The 15,247-nt window shown below is 37.3% G+C and overlaps 1 non-coding gene across 1 annotated transcript; it reads left to right on the top strand.

Moving 5' to 3' along the window:
- The first annotated feature begins 259 nt into the window (after window positions 1-259).
- LOC141722155 (small nucleolar RNA R71) lies at window positions 260-366 on the top strand. Its single transcript, XR_012575183.1, has one exon. It is a non-coding gene; the product is annotated as a small nucleolar RNA R71 (small nucleolar RNA).
- Window positions 367-15,247: the final 14,881 nt, after the last annotated feature.

Here is a 15,247-nt window from a genome sequence, read left to right as displayed (position 1 = left end):
AAAATCAACCTTCATTGATAGCGCTTAGAGCTGGGCTGCAATAGCGGTGGCTGCATCAACTTCCAGAATACCTGCTACCTTGCCTGACGTCATCCTCTGAGTTGGGTTTTGATGCTCATTTGCAGCCATCGTCTCGATAAGATTGTACGCCTCAGTATAGCTTTTAGCCCATAAGGCGCCTCCAGCTGCTGCATCGAGCATGGGCCGAGATTGGGCCCCCAAACCATTATAAAAACCAGTGATTACCATCCAATCCGGCATTCCATGATGTGGGCATTTTCTCAACATTTCCTTGTAGCGTTCCCAAGCCTCGCACATAGATTCTGTAGGTTGCTGCGCAAACTGAGTAAGAGCACTCCTCATAGCAGCAGTCTTTGCCATTGGATAAAACTTCACCAGAAACTTTTGCGCAAGATCTTGCCACGTAGTGATGGACCCGGCTGGTTCAGAATGTAACCAGTCTTTAGCCTTATCCCTCAGTGAGAATGGGAAAAGCCTCAACTTGATAGCCTCATCAGTCACGCCATTATACTTAAAAGTGCTGCAGATCTCGACAAAATTCCTTATGTGCATGTTGGGGTCTTCAGTTGCCGCTCCTCCAAAAGAAACAGAATTCTGCACCATCTGAATAGTGCCCGGCTTGATCTCAAAGGTGTTAGCTTGAATAGCCGGATGAAGGATGCTTGACTGAATGTCATCAATTTTAGGCCGAGAAAAATCCATAAGAGCTGGATCAGCTTGAACAATACGATCTCCCATGTTTACTGGTTCTTTCTGCTCAGTTCCTGAATCCGAATCCTCAAAATCTAACTTCTTCGGAGTATCAAGAACTTCGTCTTTCTCTTCAGCTGTATCTAAGGTCCTCTTGCGAGCACGAGAACGAGTTTGCATAAACGCTTGCTAAAGTACCTGAAACACAACCGAAAAGAGTAAGTAACTACTATGTCCTAATCACTGAGTCCTAATGACCAATGATGGTAAGTACATAAACTAAACAAATACGCCGAGTCCCCGGCAGCGGCGCCAAAAACTTGTTAGGGCGAAATCACGCACTAATATTCACGCAAGTATACGCGTTCGCAAGTAATATAGAATACTTTCTAGTTCGTTCCCTCAGAGACTCAGACTAAGTTATTGTCTAATTAAACTCACTCACCAATGTATGATTACTTCTCAATGTTAAGATAATAACACTTAAAATTGTTGATTAAATATTAACTATAATTAACTACTTAATTAACCACTTAACTAACACTTCAATTTATCAATAATAAAACACTCATGAGATCACAACTTCATTATTACTTCCTTCTATAGCCATTGTTATTACCTTTAGCATGTGACAGTGATGACATTAATCGAATAACACGAAACTGATAAAAGCCAACTTTCATTGTACTAATACCATTCTACCAAACATCCACAATTAAGATAGAAGTCGAATAGTCATCAATTATGTTGAGTTCCTATATGTCTACAGAAATTGACAACACAACGATTTAAGCACAAGTTATCCCTTTTGATTACATAGGGCAAATAAAACTGTTAGAATTACCCACTAATCATGCACAACGTACATGAACCTATGCTAGCATGGCAAGTTCTAAATCTCAAGATCCATCGTCGCTTCACAAGAGATTAACACCCTATCTTATATGTTCGCGACGCACATAAGACGAATACGCACAACCAATACTAGATATCATGCAATCATCACACACTAAAGTATTAAACAATTAGCTAAAGAATTCCATAATAAATCCGTTGCAACCCCATGATCACGATTAGCCCATAATATAACTTATCGCCATCATGGGTTCATATGAAATCATGATAAACAACACAAGAAAATAATAACTAAACTAATTATATTAAAACAGAGTACGTCACAAGAGTAAATAAGTCAAAGCAAGAAAACTAGCATCCAACGTTACAACGAAACAAGAATCACAAGAATATATGCTCCCTCCTTCGTTGCGGTGTGCTAAATCGGTCTTCTTCCTTATCTCCTTCGCTTCTTGCGCAAACACAATCTAAAACATAATCTCATTCTTATTCTCTATGAAAACGTCTCAAATCTACTTATATAATAGTCCCATAAAACTCAGATTACATAGAAGTTGGAAGCCAAACAGAAGTAGAAGTCTAAAATAATTCAGCTTTTTCCCCGACCCTGCGCGGCCGCTCGGCATTTCTGCGCGGGCGCGCAAGGCTGCTGCGCGGCCGCTCAGCATTGCTGCGCGGGCGCACAGGACCCTACTGGAAAAATTCCAGGTTTGCTCCGTTTCTTCGCCGTAATCTGCCCGTTCTTTTCCTCTCTCAATGGTGAACACATGCCAAGGCTTATTCTTGATGATTCCTCCTCCGAAATGTAACTAATACCCTGAAATGCATAAATACTAGAAAAACGCATCAAATACACAAAATACTTGATTTCAAGACACCAATTTAAGCCATTTTAAGACGTTCTAAGTGGTATAAAATGCCACTTATCAGTATCTGAAAGGAGAAATCGAACTTTGTTAGACATGGTTTGGTCCATGATGAGCTATGCGAATCTTCCAGTATTCCTGTGGGGTTATGCATTGGAAACCTCAGCATATTTACTGAATAAGGTGCCTTCCAAATCTGTCCCTAAAACTCCATATGAGATATGGAAAGAAAGGAAACTGAGTCTTAAACACGTTAAGATTTGGGGATGTCCAGCTTATGTCAAGAAAGTTGACCCTGATAAGCTGGAATCTCGATCCGTAAAATGTAGTTTTGTGGGATATCCTAAAGAGACTTTAGGGTATTACTTTTACACTGATCATAGGGTGTTTGTCTCCAGACATGCTACCTTCTTGGAAAAGCAGTTTATCCATGAAGGAAATAGTGGGAGCAAAATTGAACTTGATGAAGTTCAAGAAGCACAAACTACTACGAATCAAGTGTAAACACTTGTTCAGACTGAACAACCTTCTGTGGAACAGCCCATTCGTAGGTCAGGGAGAGTGTCTCGCCAACCTGAGAAGTATTATGGCCTTGTCATTGAGAATGACAATAAGTTGTCAATCATTGATGATGACGACCCTATGACCTATAATGAGGCTATGAGATGTGTTTACTCAGAGAAATGGCAAAGTACCATGAAATCTGAAATAGAATCTATGTATACCAACCAAGTATGAACTTTGGTTGAAGCACCTGAGGGTGTGAAGCCTATTGAGTGCAAATGGGTATACAAAAGAAAGATTGGAGCAGATGGCCAGGTGGAGACCTATAAGGCCACGCTCGTGGCAAAATGATTCAGACAAAGACAAGGGATTGACTTTGATGAAACTTTTTCGCCTGTAGCCCTGTTAAAATCAATTCGGATTTTGCTTGCGATTGCTGCTTACTACGACTATGAGATCTGGCAAATGGACGTGAAAACGGCCTTCCTCAATGGGAAACTTGAAGAGGAAGTGTATATGACACAGCCAGAGGGTTTTCTTTCTAAGGGAAATGAACACCTGGTGCGTAAGCTGCTGCGAACCATATATGGTTTAAAGCAAGCTTCTCGTAGATGGAACATCCGTTTTGATGAGACAATCAAAGAGTTTGGTTTTATCAAAAACATAGATGAACCATGTGTCTACAAGAAGGTTAGTGGGAGCGCGGCAACATTTCTTGTATTGTATGTGGCTGACATACTTCTTATAGGAAATGATATACCTATGCTGCAATCAGTCAAAGTGTGGCTATCGAAGAACTTCACTATGAAGGACTTGGGAGAAGCATCCTACATTCTCGGTATGAAGATCTATAGAGATAGATCTAGAAGAATGATAGGTCTTACCCAGGGTACATACATCCATAAAGTGCTTAAAAGGTTTAGCATGGAAAACTCCAAAAGAGGTCTCATACCGATGAGCCATTGAGTGTCCCTTTCCGAAAAGATGTCTCCTAAGACACCTGAGGAAAGAGAGCGTATGAGTAAGATTCCTTATGCTTCAGCAATAGGATCTATCATGTACGCGATGTTATGTAGTAGGCCTGATGTTCCTTATTCAATCAGTGTGACGAGCAGATATCAGTCCAATCCAGAGAAGACCACTGGAAAGCAGTGAAGAACATCCTTAAGTACTTGCGAAGGACTAAGGATATTTTTATTGTTTTTGGTGGCGGATCTGAGTTGAAAATAGAGGGTTATACTGACTCTAGTTTTCTATCAGAAAGTGATGATAGCAAATCCATGTCAGGGTACGTGTTTACTCTGAACGGTGGTGCGATTAGTTGGAAGAGTTCCAAACAGTCTACAACGGCTGACTCCACAGCGGAAGCAGAATATATAGCTGTAAGTGAGGCTGCAAAAGAAGCCGTTTGGATGAGGAAATTTATTTCTGAGTTGGGAGTTGTTCCTAGCATTGAGGAGCCTATTGTGTTGTATTGTGATAACAACGCAGCAATAGCACAAGCCAAGGAACTTAGGTCTAATAAAAATTCCAAACATGTTTTGTGATGCTTTCATTTGATTAAGGAAATCATTGAAAGAGGAGATGTCAAGATTGAGAGAGTTGACACACATAACAACGTAGCAGACCCACTCACAAAGTCATTGTCTCAGATTCACTTTGATCGTCATAAAGAAAAGATGGGTATTAGATACCAGGGTGATTGGCTTTAGTTCAAGTGGGAGATTGAAAGTGTTTGTCCTAAATCCAATCATGTATGATGAGTTAGGAAGAACTTTCTTGTATTCCTATTTGATTTCATTTGAATTAATAAAAGACTTGTTATATTTTATGGGCTTTATCTATTTAAAGTGTATTAAATAAGATGTTCCATAGTTTAGAGTAAAGCTTCTAGAATTATAATGAGATTATAATAGTGAGATCTAGAAGACGACAACTCTGGACTTAAAACAGTTCCTGATCATAGGATAACTAATCGGATGTTAGTGGATCCGCAAAGATTGGTACATACTATGCTTGCTCCCTTCAGGAGGATGTCTGTTCTTATAGGCATTTGTGTGGTGACACTATAGCTGGTATGTAGGTGCTTATTAGGGAATAAGTTCACTGAACATGACTCGATAAGTTGAACAACTAATAGAGATTACTCACGTGTCAATAGTTATTCACTGAGTGATAGTTGTACAAGTGTCCTTAGACTTGAGATCGTTAAAGGTATCTTATATATAATGAACTGTGCTTTGGTTTAGTCCTTAGTCTCAAGGACATCCATTAGGTCTATTCTGGGCATAGGGATTTGTGTATAGAGATAGTTAACGTCAATAGAGGATCTACCCCTTCCAGTATAGGAAGAGAATATCCTATGTTATTCTTAGTATGCGAGTTCTGGAATCTCTGGCAGAGTGTATGAAATTAGAAAGGAGTTTCTAATTTGCATTAATATGAACTTTGCATTATGAATAAGAAATCATATGATTAAATTTGATAGGCTTGACACGAGATCCATGCCTTGTATTTATTCGGGATATTATAAGGGTAGAAGGAATTCATTGTACGGTAACTAGTCACTGACAGGTTCTTGATATTCTAAGTAGTGAATTCATATTATCTGGATAGTCGCGATATGTTGAGAAGCATCACTCACGATGTAGAATAAATATAATTAATCAGTTAATTATATTTAGTGAATTTTAGTATTCATGTAAATAATTAATAAAAGTTTATTATTATTTATTTCTACTACCGGCATAATATTGAACCTACAGGGTCACACCATAAAAGAATATTTTCTTTGATGAAATAATGAGAGAGAGAATTATTTTCTAAATAGTTAATAAAAAGAAATAATGATTAAAATAGTTTTAATTATTATTAAAGCATTTTATGAAGATAAAATGTGGGGGTTAATATATATAAAGATATATTATAAAACCCTGGGAGAGCCCTATAAATAGAATGAGATGACTCATTCTATTCACATAATTTTGGTTATATGAAAACCCTAGCCTCCATCTTCTTCCTCTCTCTCTCTCTCTCCCAAAAACTCCATTTTATAAAAGCTCGATTTTATAAAAGGTTCATCGAAGAGGATCGTTCTTGGTGGATACCGGTAGAGTGCTTCACATACTGAGGAACAACTGCTAGCACTCCAATTTTATAAAGCTTCGATTCACGAGGTATGGTTTCGATTCCTCAGTTTTTCCTTTTATACGTTTTTCTATATGTGCGGTATATGGTTTTTACGGAATAAATTATTATTTCACGTTTCCTCTCATCCGTAAATTCCATCATTGGCATCAGAGCTAGGTTCTGCATATAGAGATTCATATAAAAATTTCAGATTTTTTTATGCATATATGGATTTATAATGATTTTTACAAGTTTATTTGGATTTAATTATGAATTAATTCGAAATAATTTTTGCATGAGATTTTGACTACTGATCTGGGTTCTACAAGTGTTGTAGATTGTCTAGGTATTTTTTTCATAATTTTGTGATGTATAGATTATTTGTTTTGAATTTTTAAAAATTATTTTAATTAAAATTCATGGAATAATTATGCATGTGAATAATTATGATTAAAATTTGCACAAGGACCCATGGCTGATCTGGTATTTTTCTGCTACTCCCTGATTTAAGAAATCATATTATTTTGATTTTTATTAATTTATTAATTAAATGTTAATTAATTTATTAATAATAAAATTAAAATAATAAATTAATAAAGAGTTATTAAAGAAGGGAGTAAAAGGAAAGGGGGTTACATTTTTTTTTGTTTTGTAAACGGCTGGCAGACAAACGGGAAGGTGACAGAAAAAAAAAACTGTTGCGGCTCTGCCAGGCGCGTGCCTGCACGCGGGGAAGCGGTTTGTTGCGCATTCCGTAAATGCGTTACACACTGTTGCGCATTTACGGAATGCGTTACACGCGTAAATGGCTCAACAATGTTGTAACGCATTACGTACATGCGTTACAGCCCGTCTGTCCACATTAAATTTGATTTTTTGGGAGTTTCGTAAATCCGTTTTGGGCGTGCAATATATCGTTGGATTCGTTTTTCCGAGACGAATCTAATGGAGTGGTCAAATATTTTTTATATAAAAGTTTTGAACTGTTTATATTCTCGAAAGTGTTTTAAAGCATGTTTTTATTGTTTTAATTGCTTTTAAGTGCTATAATAAATCCATACATCATTATATCAATGTGTGACATGATATTGCTTGCATGCTTACTTGTTTATTTATTTTTATATATGAGATGTATGCCTATGTTTACCATGCGATGATAGATTTAGGTGAACTTAAATCAATATAAGGCGTGCTCTAGAAAATCTAGAATAGGAATCGTTTCTTGTCTTGACAATAATATTATGAATACAATCATGAGATTCTTGTGTTTATGAAACATGTAATTAAATATGAATTTTCAATTTTGAGAGAAAGGATGATTCTCTCAATAACAGATTTCTATCTGTAAGAAAGGGTTATTAAGTGACGCCTCTTGACAATGCTCCACCAGATCTGGGAATCATCTGATTATCGATTATTGAGTTGAAATATTTAATTTAAAAGGAAGAATCTCTTTATAATATGATTATGATTGTAACGTAATATAATCCCTCTAAAATTAAATAATATCAAGTAGTAATTGGCCAATGACACAACGGGCTTGTGTCGGTCATAGCCTTCCAACATGATAGAAAGTGGTTCTTATTTTTAAATCATTGTCATTTTGTGCTACAGCCGAGGGCTTTGATTTCGAAATAAGAAATACTTGTCTATTACATAGAGATGTGTACATTGAATTAGAATCTAAAGGTCGTTACGTGCTACAGTCGTGGGCCATTGGTGACTGATTCAATTGTACAAAATGTTGGGTTAGACTTGACTTAGAATATTGAGTTTGTCATACTACAGCCATGACTCAATTATTCAAGAGGCTAAAATTATATTAGGGAATAACATAAGATGTAATTGACAAGAGTTATCTTCCTATTGAACATCACATGATGTTTCGTGCTACCGCCGAGGTTGTGTAATGGAATATAGGATCCCTATTCCCATTAGCATTACGAATGCCTAATTTTCACTTAGGTGTTGTATAAATTAGATAAACTAGTGGGAGCCACTTATGAATAAAGACATGATTCATATAGTGTTTTGAAATAAAATTGAATATTTGCTAAGTGTTGTTATGTGTTTATCATTTACAGATTTACTATATTCGTTATGTCTTCTACACTATCACTCTGGAGAGATGCTCACAAGTTTCCTGGTCCTAATTTTGCTGACTGGCTTCGAAACTTGAGAATTGTTCTCAGGGTGGAGAAGCTGGAATATGTGATTGACTCACCTAAGCCTACTGAACCTGCTAACGATGCACATAATGATGAACATGTTGTGTATCGTAAATGGATAGATGATGCAAATGTTGCTCAATGCATCATGCTAGCTTCCATGAACATTGAGCTACAGAAGCAGCATGAGCATATGGATGCTCACACTATCCTTATGCATCTACAAGAGTTGTATGATGTGGCAGGGAGGACAGCTCGATATGAGATATCGAAGGAGCTGTTCGGTTGTAGGATGTCTGAGGGATCATCCGTGAATGACCATGTACTTAAGATGATCAATTTGATTGAACGTCTTGGACAACTTGGTTTTGCCATGGATGGGGAGCTGAGCCAAGACTTGGTCTTGCAATCACTTCCGAGTTCGTTTTCGCAGTTTATTGTGAACTTTCACATGAATAAGCTGGATGTCAGCCTGGCTGAACTCCACAACATGTTGAAGTCTGCGGAATCGAATTTCCCCCCTAAGAAGAGCTCTGTTTTTCTAATTGGTGAAGGTTCCAATCCTAAGAAAAGGAAGAAGAACCCTTCCAAGAAGAAGAAAGTAGGTGAGAAAAAGCCTGTTCCACCAAAAGCTGAAGACCTCAAGAGCAAAGCTGTTTGCTTTCACTGTAACAAGGTGGGGCACTGGAAGAGGAACTGCAAGGTTTAGCTTGCAGAATTAAAGAAGAAGAAGAAAGGTAGTGAGACTACCACTTCTGCTTCAGGTATGTTCATGATTGAAGTGAATATATCATTAAATCAAATTTCTACTTGGGTATTAGATACCGCCTGTGGTTCTCATATTTGCAATTCGTTGCAGGGACTAAGGAGAAGTAGGACTCTTGAGGAAGAGGAGGTGATTCTATGGATGGGAAATGGAGCAAGAGTTGCTGCTGAAGCTGTAGGATCATTTCATTTACATATGCCTACGGGCAAGACTATTGTTTTAAATAATTGTTATTTTGTTCCTTCGATTGTGAGGAATATTATTTCTATTCCCATGTTAGACTTGGATGGATTTTCGTTTGTTATTCAGAATAATAAATGTTCAATTCTTAGAGATAACGTTCTTTATGGAAGTGGTATTTTAAATAATGGTTTGTATGTATGTGACGTAGAGTATGATTTACTACAAATTGAACATACTAATAAAAGAAAAAGGGATGATGAAAATCTCACCTTTTTGTGGCACTGCAGACTTGGTCATATTAGTGAAAATAGACTGCAGACATTGCATAAGGAAGGGTTACTTGACCCCTTTGATTTTGAATCATATCCTACATGCGAGTCTTGTCTATTGGGTAAAATGACCAAATCTCCATTTAGTGGACATGGAGAGAGGGCTGCAGATTTGCTAGGATTGGTACACACAGATGTATGTGGACCAATGTCTACGCAAGCCATAGGTGGATTTTCATACTTCATTACTTTCATAGATGATCGATCTAGATTCGGATATGTGTATTTGATGAAACACAAGTCTGAAGCCTTTACAAAGTTTAAAGAATATAAGCATGAAGTGGAGAAACAAACCAAACATAGTATTATAACTCTTCGATCAGATCGAGGTGGTGAATACTTGAATGGAGAGTTTCTAGATTATCTCAAAGAAAATGGTATAGTCTCCCAGTGGACTCCTCCATATACTCCACAGTTGAATGGGGTATCTGAAAGGAGAAATCGAACTTTGTTAGAAATGGTTCGGTCCATGATGAGCTATGCGAATCTTCCAGTATTCCTGTGGGGTTATGCATTGGAAACCTCAGCATATTTACTGAATAAGGTGCCTTCCAAATCTGTCCCTAAAACTCCATATGAGATATGGAAAGAAAGGAAACTGAGTCTTAAACACGTTAAGATTTGGGGATGTCCAGCTTATGTCAAGAAAGTTGACCCTGATAAGCTGGAATCTCAATCCGTAAAATATAGTTTTGTGGGATATCCTAAAGAGACTTTAGGGTATTACTTTTACACCGATCATAAGGTGTTTGTCTCCAGACATGCTACCTTCTTGGAAAATCAGTTTATCGTTGAAGGAAACAGTGGGAGCAAAATTGAACTTGATGAAGTTCAAGAAGCACAAACTACTACAAATCAAGTGGAAACACCTGTTCAGACTGAACAACCTTCTGTAGAACAGCCCATTCGTAGGTCAGGGAAAGTGTCTCGCCAACCTGAGAGGTATTATGGCCTTGTCATTGAGAATGACAATAAGTTGTCAATCATTGATGATGACGACCCTATGACCTATAATGAGGCTATGAATAGTGTTGACTCAGAGAAATGGCAAAGTGCCATGAAATCCGAAATAGAATCTATGTATACCAACCAAGTATGGACTTTGGTTGAAGCGCCTGAGGGTGTGAATCCTATTGAGTGCAAATGGGTATACAAAAGAAAGATTGGAGCATATGGCCAGGTGGAGACCTATAAGGCCAGGCTCGTGGCAAAAGGATTCAGACAAAGACAAAGGATTGACTTTGATGAAACTTTTTTGCTTGTAGCCCTGTTAAAATCAATTCGGATTTTGCTTGCGATTGCTGCTTACTACGACTATGAGATCTGGCAAATGGACGTGAAAATGGCCTTCCTCAATGGGAAACTTGAAGAGGAAGTGTATATGACACAGCCAGAGGGTTTTCTTTCTAAGGGAAATGAACACCTAGTGTGTAAGCTGCTGCAAACCATATATGGTTTAAAGCAAGCTTCTCGTAGATGGAACATCCGTTTTGATGAGACAATCAAAGAGTTTGGTTTTATCAAAAACATAGATGAACCATGTGTCTACAAGAAGGTTACTGGGAGCGCGGTAACATTTTTTGTATTGTATGTGGATGACATACTTCTTATAGGAAATGATATACCGATGCTGCAATCAGTCAAAGTGTGGCTATCGAAGAACTTCACTATGAAGGACTTGGGAGAAGCATCCTACATTCTCGGTATGAAGATCTATAGAGATAGATCTAGAAGAATGATAGGTCTTACCCAGGGTACATACATCCAGAAAGTGCTTAAAAGGTTTAGCATGGAAAACTCCAAAAGAGGTCTCATATCGATGAGCCATGGAGTGTCCCTTTCCGGAAAGATGTCTCCTAAGACACCTAAGGAAAGAGAGCGTATGAGTAAGATTCCTTATGCTTCAGCAATAGGATCTATCATGTACGCGATGTTATGTACTAGGCCTGATGTTGCTTATTCAATCAGTGTGACGAGCAGATATCAGTCCAATCCAGGTGAAGACCACTGGAAAGCAGTGAAGAACATCCTTAAGTACTTGCGAAGGACTAAGGATATTTTTATTGTTTTTGGTGGCGGATCCGAGTTGAAAATAGAGGGTTATACGGACTCTAGTTTTCAATCAGAAAGTGATGATAGCAAATCCATGTCAGGGTACGTGTTTACTCTGAATGGTGGTGCGATTAGTTGGAAGAGTTCCAAACAGTCTACAACGGCTGACTCCACAGCGGAAGCAGAATATATAGCTGCAAGTGAGGCTGCAAAAGAAGCCGTTTGGATGAGGAAATTTGTTTCTGAGTTGGGAGTTGTTCCTAGCATTGAGGAGCCTATTGTGTTGTATTGTGATAACAACGCAGCAATAGCACAAGCCAAGGAACCTAGGTCTCATAAAAATTCCAAACATGTTTTGTGACGCTTTCATTTGATTAGGGAAATCATTGAAAGAGGAGATGTCAAGATTGAGAGAGTTGACACACATAACAACGTAGCAGACCCACTCACAAAGTCATTGTCTCAGATTCACTTTGATCGTCATAAAGAGAAGATGGGTATTAGATACCAGGGTGATTGGCTTTAGTTCAAGTGGGAGATTGAAAGTGTTTGTCCTAAATCCAATCATGTATGATGAGTTAAGAAGAACTTTCTTGTATTCCTATTTGATTTCATTTGAATTAATAAAAGACTTGTTATATTTTATGGGCTTTATCTATTTAAAGTGTATTAAATAAGATGTTCCATAGTTTAGAGTAAAGCTTCTAGAATTATAATGAGATTATAATAGTAAGATCTAGAAGACGACAACTCTGGACTTAAAACACTTCTTGATCATAGGATAACTAATCGGATGTTAAAGGATCCGCAAAGATTGGTACATACTATGCTTGCTCCCTTCAGGAGGATGTCTGTTCTCATAGGCATTTGTGTGGTGACACTATAGCTGGTATGTAGGTGCTTATTAGGGAATAAGTTCACTAAACATGACTCGATAAGTTGAACAACTAATGGAGATTACTCACGTGTCAATAGTTATTCACTGAGTGATAGTTGGTGATAGTTGTACAAGTGTCCTTAGACTTGAGATCGTTAAAGGTATCTTATATATAATGAACTGTGCTTTGGTTTAGTCCTTAGTCTCAAGGACATCCATTAGGTCTATTCTGGGCATAGGGATTTGTGTATAGAGATAGTTAATGTCAATAGAGGATCTACCCCTTCCGGTATAGGAAGAGAATATCCTATGTTATTCTTAGTATGCGAGTTCTGGAATCTCTGGCCAGAGTGTATGAAATTAGAAAGGAGTTTCTAATTTGCATTAATATGAACTTTGCATTATGAATAAGAAATCATATGATTAAATTTGATAGGCCTGACACGAGATCCATGCCTTGTATTTATTCGGGATATTATAAGGGTAGAAGGAATTCATTGTACGGTAACTAGTCACTGACAGGTTCTTGATATTCTAAGCAGTGAATTCATATTATCCGGATAGTCGCGATATGTTGAGAAGCATCACTCACGATGTAGAATAAATATAATTAATCAGTTAATTATATTTAGTGAATTTTAGTATTCATGTAAATAATTAATAAAAGTTTATTATTATTTATTTCTACTACCGGCATAATATTGAACCTACAGGGTCACACCATAAAAGAATATTTTCTTTGATGAAATAATGAGAGAGAGAATTATTTTCTAAATAGTTAAGAAAAATAAATAATGATTAAAATAGTTTTAATTATTATTAAAGCATTTTATGAAGATAAAATGTGGGGGTTAATATATATTAAGATATATTACAAAACCCTAGGAGAGCCCTATAAATAGAATGAGATGGCTCATTCTATTCACATAATTTTGGTTTTGTGAAAACCCTAGCCTCCATCTTCTTCCTCTCTCTCTCTCCCAAAAACTCCATTTTATAAAAGCTCGGTTTTATAAAAGGTTCATCGAAGAGGATCGTTCTTGGTGGATACCGGTAGAGTGCTTCACACACTGAGGAGCAACTGCTAGCACTCCAATTTTATAAAGCTTCGATTCACGAGGTATGGTTTCGATTCCTCAGTTTTTCCTTTTATTCTATATCGTGAGGGATACTTCCCAGCATATCGCGACTATCCGGATAATACGAATTCACTGCTTAGAATACCAAGAACCTATTCAGTGAGTAGTTACCGTACAATCAATTCCTTCTACCCTGCAATGTCACGATTAAATACAAGGCATGGAACTTGTGTCAAGCCTATCTTATTTAATCATTTGCTTTCCCATTCACTATGCTTAGTTCTATTTAATATAAATTAGAAACTCCTTTTTAATTTCATTCACTCTAGCTAGAGATTCCTGAACTAGCATAAGTGGATCAGCATTGAACATTCTCTTCCTTCACTAGAAGGGGTAGATCTTTTATTGATCATACACTATCTTCATGTACAAATTCCTATACCCAGTAGAGCCCTTATAATTGTCCCTGGAGACTAAGAACTAAACCAAAGCATAGTTCATTGTACACAAGATGACTATGATGACCTCAAGTCTAAGGATACTTGTACAACTATCACTATGTGAACAACTGCTGACACGTGAGTGAACTCCATCAGTTGTTCAGCTGTGTGAGTCATGTTCAGTGAACTTATTCTATAATAAGCACCTACATACTAGCTATAGTGTCACCACACAAATATCTATGAGAACAGACATCCTTCATAATGAAGCAAGCATAGTATGTACCGATCTTTGCGAATTACTAATTACTAGTTAGTAATCCTACGACCAGGAAATATTTAAGTTTAGAGTTATCATCTTTTAGGTCTCATTATTATGATCTCATCATAATTCATAAAAACCTTTACTCTAAACTATGGTATATCTTATTTAAACACTTAAATAGATAAAGCCCGCAATAAAACCAAAACAAGTCTTTTATTAATATCAATGAAATCAAAACAGATTACATAAAAGTTATTCCTAAATCATCATACATGATTGGACTTAGGACACATCTCTTTCAGGACTGAGGTCTACAATATGGAAACCAATAACTTCAGATTAAGCTTAAAAGAAAAAATTAAAAGACGAAGGACCGAGTACATGTCCTAGAACCGAGCGAACAAGGAAACGCCTGAAGTCGGATCTCGAAAAATATTCTAACAGACAAGTTTCCCGAAGGAAGTTCTTGCCCCTAGAAACCCTTCGTCTGCCATCTTTAAACTCTAGAAAAAAGAGCAACACACCCTAGGTCGGCTCCCGAAAGATGTTCTACAGTCAAGAACCCCCTGAAGAGAGTTCTTGACTAAAGAACACCTCGCATGCCCTCTTTAAACCCATCCGGTGCCCTTAAAAAAGAAAAACCCAGGAAAAAACCACCAACTACACATAAGTAGCATCCCAAACAAAAAAAAACAACACATAAATAGAAAACCAAGCCCAGAAAATCACCACTGGACTTGCATGCAAAATAACAAAACTCACTAAACTTGCATGAAAATGTAAAATGCACGAAAAGGAAAAAGGAGACTTACTGATTTGAAGATGTTGTTGGATTGAAATGGGATGATCGGGAAATGTGGAGTTGTTGCTACCCGTGATTGAAAAGCTTGAAAGGAACTGCGGTGGTTTGTGTTTAGTTGTCGGAAATTGATAAAAGGAAAACTAAGTATACTATGACCCTTTATATAGGCGCCCAAAAATGAGTTTAGGTGCCAAAAGGGGCGACGTTTGGGGCACTTTGAA

This window comes from Apium graveolens, chromosome 4, assembly GCF_009905375.1.
Source record: "Apium graveolens cultivar Ventura chromosome 4, ASM990537v1, whole genome shotgun sequence".
Lineage (NCBI taxonomy): Eukaryota > Viridiplantae > Streptophyta > Magnoliopsida > Apiales > Apiaceae > Apium > Apium graveolens.
Note: the sequence above shows the minus strand (reverse complement) of the source record. Positions and strands in the feature narration are given on the sequence as shown.